The following is an 8,020-nucleotide window of genomic DNA, read 5'->3' on the forward strand; positions in this document are numbered from 1 at the left end:
CGAGCCCCCTCCCCGCCTTCCCGCCCACCCCGGCTCCTCCCTCCCCTTTTTTTCCACGATTCGCCCCAAGTCTTGCAGCCGCCCGGCTCCTTGCATCCCTCTCCCCTGCAAACTCTCCTCCTGGAGGGACAGGGAGCGGCCAGGATCCCCCCAGTCCCCGGGACCCTCCAGGAGCTCCTGTGAACCACCCGGAACTGCCTAGAACCCCCAGGCCCCCGGGGCCCTCCAGGACTTCCCTTAGCCGCCTCGGGAACCCCCAGGACTCCCCCAGGACAGCCCACAGGGCTCCCTCGATGCCCGGGACCCCGCATCGCCCCTCGCCGGCATCCCCCGCCTGCGTCCGCTGGGTCCTAGCGCACCGCTGAGACGGACGGGGAGGAGGAGGAAGAGGAGGAGGAAGGAGACCAGGCAGGGGATGGGGGCTGCAGGTGAGAGACCCCGGGGTGGGAGGCGCAGAGGCTGAAAGTACCCCAGCAGTGAGTGGGTCCGCTCTGGGACCCCCGACCGTGGGTGCCCAGTGTCCCCAGCCGAGCCGCAGGCTTCACTGCTCCCCCGGGGCAAGGAGAGATAGCTGAGGATGAGGAGTCCTTTATTCCTCATGCTCAGGAGGATGGGAGCAGTGCGATGCCAGTGAGATCCACAGCCTTTCCTGTTTCCCTTGCGCTGGAGCAGAGGAATGCCTTCCCTGAACATGGGGTAGTGACCACCTCGTGCTGTCTCTCCTGTAGCCATCCCTGTCCCAAACAAGAACAGGGTCACTCCTTAGGGAGAAGTTTCACCCGGTCCTGGACTGGGAAAGCCCAAATCTTTCCAGCAATGAGGCTGGGGTATCTGGTATCTCCCTGATGGTCAGGTTGGGAGATCCGGTGTCTCCCTGGTGGTCAGCAGTAGCCACAATTTGTTGCCAGCTCCATGCTTGCTCCTCACGTCTCTGCAATCTGTCAGAAAACGCATTTTCAAATTGAAAGAGCAATTGTGCTAAGGGCCCCCTAACCGTGGAGTGGAGGAAAGGACAAGGTGAGAGCTCTCTTTTTTATTAGATCAGATTTCAATTCAGGGCAGAGGTGTCCTGTTAATCCCAGACACTGAGGTTCATATCCAAAATGTGAAGGATCATTCTGATGCTGGGTAATTCAAGTCCAGTGTTTCACAGGCAAATTTCTAAGCCTGGGCTTCACAAACCTGGGTGGATAAAATGCCTTTTTCCTCAGCCCAAGAAGTAGCACTCTGTCCCCAGGCTTTGACTTGCTGTGGCAAATAGTATTTTCCTCTTTGCTCTGGGAAACCTGAAGATGTCCTTCGGCAGATGACAATCCATGCAGTTTTTCACTACTTCCCATGACATTTCATTCACCTTTGGGTCAGTTTTAAAGGATAATTATTCTCTTCTTCTCTTTCCATTTGGTTTCCTTAGGGGTCCCCTGGCAGCCTTCATGAGGTCCTCTGTATTCTGCTCAGCCTCACACCCCTGCCCTCTATGGCCCCAGGTTTGGGAGGCATGGCAGCTCCTGTCCCTTACTGCACTTTTGGGAGAAGGACTGGGAGTGTGGGCATGGGTGTTTGCTCACATAATCCAAGGGGTTGTGTATTTTGGTGCTCTGGAATGACTCTGACACAGACACAGTTCCAGCACTTCATCCCGCTGCTGCTGTCTCACATTGATGGTGGGAGTCCTCAGGACATGGACTGTGTCATGGAACCGTGTGTGGGAGAGGAGAAGGGACAAACCTGGCACAAATGTCCTGAGAGGAAAGCTGGGGTTCCTTTTCTTCCTCAAACCCATTCCAGGAATTGGCTTTGTGGGATCAGGAAACAAAACCAAAACAAACTCCTGCAGACACTGGAAAAAGCTTTTGTTTTGGTTCAAACCTGGAACATTGTGCAGGATAATTGCAGGTAATTATTTCCTTGCCTGCTTTGCTCTGTGGTGCTGACGATCCAGCAGTTATTAGTGCAGACAACAACAGTGTTAAATCACCCTGCTGAAGCAGCTCCTCCTGCCAGTCCCTGAGCTGGTCTGTGTCCGTCACCAGCCTGGGGCTGGGCTGGGGGGGAATGTGTGTCTGCCCAATGCACTCACTGGGGGATTTTGTTGTCAAAATTGTGAGGTTTGCTGTGATGACTAGTTAATATTCCCTTTACAGACTCCTTCAGTAACTGTGATGTTCAGGATGTGACTGAGGTGTGTATTTAAGAGGCTACACAGCTTGACATTTACATAAAATATTTTCTTCCAGCTTGACTTAAATCTAAATGTTTAGATGACCAAAGACATTGATTTTTTAAACTAACATTCCATGTTTTGTTCTTTTTACACACTTCAGCATTTCCTTCTCTGCTGGTGTCACCTGGCACTGCCATCCCCTGTGAATACCTGCCACCACCCACTGCCTGAAACATGAGGAACGAGAGGTCTTCATTTTCCTGAGGTCCCCAAATGGGAATGGCCATGTCCCTGGGTGCTGGCAGGGCTGTTTTTGGAAAGGGGTGTCTGTGCAGCCCCGTGGCCAGGTGAGCAGCACTGTGCCTGGGCTGGGTGCCCAGGCTGTTCAACACTGCCTTCAGATGTCCTTCTTGCAGCTCATCCCTCTCAGCCCCACTGGGCACCTCCCTTAGTCCTATGAGCAGAGAAGAACTCTGAGGCTTCTCATATTTAATAAACAATGCTAAAAGAAAGTGATCCTCTTACCTAAAACTGTGAAAAACTCCTTTCCATTCCCTGGGGCTTCATAGCCTACATACATTAAACCCATAAAACTTCTGCTGTTAGAGCTGGGGCACAGAGGCTGCCTCCATGTGGTGCCAGTGAATGTGGAGAAGTGTAATTACAGAAACCACAAGTGGTTCTGAGAGACTGGTTACAGGGTTTAGGGCCCTAGGCAATGGCCCAATTATGAATTGCAAGTGATGGTGGGGAAGTGATTCCCACTTCTGCACTCCTGCAGCTCAGCAGGGACCAGGCAGGAAGGTGCTCGTGGCTCTGCTAAGCAGTCTGAGGGCTGACAAGTGCCAGTAGACACAAGGTATGAGTGAGTCTGACAGAAGCAGCAGTTACTGCTCAATCAGAAAGACAGAGAGAAGTTCTGTCAAAATCACCTTCACGTGTTTTAGAGTCACAGCCAAGAAGTAAATTGCTTTGGGGCTTTCTGGGTTAATGCCCTCAGAGATCAAGCAAAAAATGCAGCTATCAACTAATTAAACAGATGCAAAATCGACCTGGGTTTGTGTTTCATGAACACAAAAATGTAAAAAAAACCCCTGGTGGTTTTCTACTGATTTCTGTGAACTGCCCCAGAGGGACCAGCTCATGGACCTGGGTTGCATCACATCTGTGCCAAAGATGTGGAAAGGAGCAGCATTAAGGAAAACCTTGAAGACTGAAGGAATGGAAAACAATTAAGAGGAAGGCAGTGATGTAGATTTCTGTGGGTGAAACCGTTTCAGGGTTGAAGACAAGAATATCTCCAGGCTCTTCCCTCGGGGAACAGGACAGGCAGCATTTCCCATGGGGCAGTACTGGGGTGTCTGAGGGAGCTGGTGGTGCCAGGCTTAAGGAGCTCCAACCTCTTATTGTAACATCGAGCCCGGGGCAACGCTGTCACAGGGAAATGGTGCTTCCCCATGCTCATATGAGGACAAGAATGGTTTGTTAATTCCAGGTTCAGGAGCACAGGCAGCTGTGTGGTTCCTCTCAGGATCCTCTCTTCCTTGTCTCGCTGGCAGGGTTTCCTCCTGGTTTTTGGGTACCTTCCATTCTGGTTTGTATTATTTCTTTTAAAGATCTGTTGCTATTAAATCTCTGATGCACAGTGTCTTGAAAAATGCCTTCAGGACACAAAGGACCTGGTGATTTTTCTTCAGCTAATAACTGTAATTTGAGCTTTTAAAGAAAGTGAAGTGAGGCCACTTTCATAAACAGGAAAATTATTCCTTCTCCCTTCCTCAGCTTCCTTGCTGTGTTCACAACCTGAGACCTCAAGGAAAAAGCCTCTCACCGCCCCAAAATTATCAAACAGGTGAAAACAGATATTGCAAATGAGCTGCTTGGCCAGGGCCAACCATTCACGAGCCTCTCATTTCTCAGTATAGTTTATTTGTGAACTGTTCCTACTAACATTTTAATGGGTACATCCTTCAGACTCTGCTCCAGGTAGCTCCTGGAAGGGTTAAGCAGCCTGAACAGTAAAAAAAAAAATCATAATAATCTGCAGCAACATGCATTGGGCTGATTTGAAAAGTGAATGAACCAAACCACTGGGGATTTATCCAGCTCTGCAGAGAATACCAGCAGGGGAAAGGATGCTCTGTGCAGGTCTTGGGCTGCTCTCACTCTTAGCTGCAGGCATTTGGTTTGAGTGAGGCCAGGTGTGCATGGGACGCAGTGTATTTTACAGAGCCTGTGAAAACACTGTCATCCTGAGTGCCAGCGGATTCCCCCACCCAGCAGTGCTGCTCTGGGCTGGCTGTGGCAGCCTGGAAGTGCCATGGGAGAATGGGCCCAAAGTGTTCCTTCCCAAAGTCCCTTCCCCTCCCACTGAACCCAACGTCCATGGATGGCATCACCTGTGCACCCCATGGCCCCTGCAGGGCTTGGGCATTGGCCACAGCATCGGATCAGGGTTCACAGCTCTTGCTGTGAACTAATAAACACTGCCACCTGCTCCAGTGTGCCAAATCCTCCAGGAATTCTGCCTGGATGAGTAAAAGGACAGAGAAGCAGGTGGAAGCATTGGCTTTCAGGGCAGCACAAAAAAATGGAAGCACTGGGGGTGTCAGTCTTTCCTGACTCTTGTAGTCTGTAAGAGGAAGCTGTGGTTTGGGCAACCAAAGCTGAGCCTTTGCCAGAACCAGCAAGGCTTGGAGCTGTGCTGTGAAAAATGACACATCTTCTGATGTGCCTTTTGGGCACCATCTGTGACACATCCTACCTAAATCACCCATCCCAGTGCTCATCTCGAGGACAGCATGAAGGGTAGGATGTGCCCTGGAGGCGGGACAGAGATAGGCAGTTCCCAGAACAGTAATCAGGGTGGGTGCAGTGCTGGAGGGGCATCCCGGGGGGATAATAGCCATGGTAATGCTAAGGGGAAATAAAAGCTCTTCATGCAATATTATGAAAGAATAAAACTCTGGCAGAACAATTAGACTGTAATTACGGGTTATTTCATATTCTGTGACATCTAAATGTCAACAGCATAACTCTGTAACAACAAGCACTTGGTACAACACACACTGCACACCTGATGAGCACAGCCCTGGGAGAGCACAGCAGCCTGCAGCTCTGCTCCTGCTCCCCTTCCATGAAGGAAGAGCCATGACATGCATCAGGGAGGAAACATGAGCCCACCCTCACTTGCTATCCAGGTCTGGGGCTCATACCATGACTGGATGTTACACCAAGCAGGTGTGACAAAATGGGGTGACAAAATGCTCCAAGTCCTTAGTCAGCACTGATGCAAACACCCAGGAAACACTGGAAATGGTGTCTGTAAAGTTCTTCATCACTGAACTCCATCACTGCACCCTACACAGCTGTCTAGAGCATAAAAGGACAGAAAAATGCCTGACTAAAGCTGACCTCTCTGGTCCTGCTGCCACAGATCTTCCCCCCAAATATATGTCTCTGATCCCTCTGCCTTCATTTCTCAGAGCTGCTCTGGTTAGTCCGAAAGAACAGATGGTGAAATTGCAGCAGCTCTTGCTGCTCAGGAGCCTCCACCCAATTTGTGGTTTTAAGTATTTCTTCAGTCTTTCGTGTGTGCACTGCTCATTGCAGTGTCCAGACAGAGGGCAAATCTTTCCCTGCTCTTAGAGGAATTTGTTCTAGTGCCAGAAAAAGCTCCTTCCTCCCATCAGCCCTGTCAAGAGCACCATACCTCTCACAGAGTCCAGGACCACACATGCATCACCAGCTGCTCCTGAGAGAACAAAACTCACATGGTTTTAGGCATCTATTTTTAGGAAAGGTCTAGATGGGACCAAAGTTCGTCCCTCCCTCCCTCCCTCCCTCACTGTGGTCGTGAACCTGGCATTGTTGATGCCTGGCAGTGCAGAGCAGGAAGCATTGGGCACATGGAACAATTTCTTGCCTCTCCTGGTAAAAGGTGATTCATCCCATCCCAGCCACAGCCTCGGCTTGACTTGCTGCTTCCTATAATTCAGAGAGTTCCCACTATATTGTCTGAACAGCACAATTCCTAATGCAAGAGAGGAAGTTTTCAGCCTTTCAACTTGGCTGTTTCAGTTTCTCTACCTATTTAAAGGGAAAACCTCCCATCCAAGCTATGGACCACCCCTGATTAGTCAGACTGCTGGCCTTTCTATTTTAAATGTCTTGGGAAATAAATCCCCAGAACTGAACTCTCTCCCTTCTCAGATATGAAAGCATCTCTCCAGCTGCTTCCAGGTAGGATGAGGAATTACAGAATGTTCTACTGGAATAGCATCTAGGTAAGATATATGTGAAATCCTGATACTTTTTCGTGTTAAGTTCGTGTGTTGAAAACATCTCTTCTGGCAATTTAATATTTTTCTCATCAGCAAAGAAATACAGAAGTGCTTCTGCCTCAGTCCTTGGGAAGGGCTCTGAAGGGATGGAGATGAACAGACTCCATTTTCTCAGCATCTCCTCAGCGTACCAATGTTATCCTGGGAACCCCTGCAGTTGCTTGCTGAAGTCACACATCTCAGGGCTTCTCTGAGTACCTGAAGAGTGAGAATCAGTGATGTGCTCAGAGTTCAGGAAATCAGGGGACCAAGAAATGTGCCAGGATGATTGGCTTCTGTACCCACATTCCAGCTTTTAGCAGCCTTTTGGGATAACCAGTGTTGCTTCTACCTCATTTCCACCGTTTGTGTTGCAGGCTGAAGGCCTGTTACAACTAATCTGGAAATTTTCTACTGCAAAATGTGAGGCATTGAGTTCAGAGTGAAACCCTGACACAATCTACATTTGAAAGAGCCAGGACTTGGGAAAATCTCACTATGAATTATATGCACAATGCTATGAAGTAGCTTTTTTGCTTTTATTTATGTCCATTAATATTTCCTTTTCTAAAATTTGGTGCATGAAAGTGTCTCTTCCACATTGCAATTACAGCACAAGTACTATAGATAGGATAAATGCAATTAAAAATGGAATTTGCAAATACTATAGATAGGATAAAAGCAGTAAAAATGGAGTTTGCTTAAAAATCAGGAAATACTTCTGCAGAGAGGTTTTTGTTTGCTTTCCTGTCTGCTCTGGTAGATGCAGATTTGTGGCCATGAATGAGATCTTTCCCAGAGACAGTCTGAGCTGGATTATTTACACTTGCACCTCAGAATATTAAGGCCATTCATTCTTGCCTGTCAGCCAGCCATAAGCAGGAACTTAGCATATATTTTACCTAATATACCTGAGGCTGAGGAAATGGAGTCAGTTCACCTCCATCCCTTCACTAAAATACACACACAAAATTCCAAGGGAATCAGGGGCTTCAGGGCAGAACTTGTCCCGTGTGCGAATGTCTTTCTGTCCCCTGGGTTTATTGCACTGGTGGAGGAAAAAGCAACCCATGGGCCTTTCTCTCTTGTGATTAAATTTTTTCTCCAGATAAATAAGAAGCTTCAAACCTCAATAAGTGCAAACAAGAAACCCGGCCAGCAGACCTGTCGGGCCCACCCTGTGTGTCCTGCTCTGCACGTGGTGGCAACTCCTGGGAAAAATGGCAGCTGTGGATACAGATCCAGGGCAACATCTCCACTGGTGGCAGCTGAAGCAGATTTGAGCAAGTGACAGGCCCCTGGCAGCAGGGTCACAGCATCAGGGGCTGGCATTGGCCACGATGAACAACAGCAAGGAAGTTTGGTGCCCATCACCAAATGCTCCCCAGCCCCCTTGGGGCACCTCGGCCCTGCCTCTGCCTCATTGCTCACAAACCTCTGACCCTGAACTTCCAATTTCACGAACAGCCAAAGCCAGAAGCCAGATGTGGTGACACACTTCCCTGCAGTCAGGGACAGCAAATGAGTGAATAGG

This window comes from Corvus brachyrhynchos, unplaced genomic scaffold (genome assembly GCF_000691975.1).
Source record: "Corvus brachyrhynchos isolate BGI_N302 unplaced genomic scaffold, ASM69197v1 scaffold10, whole genome shotgun sequence".
Classification (NCBI taxonomy): Eukaryota; Metazoa; Chordata; class Aves; order Passeriformes; family Corvidae; genus Corvus; species Corvus brachyrhynchos.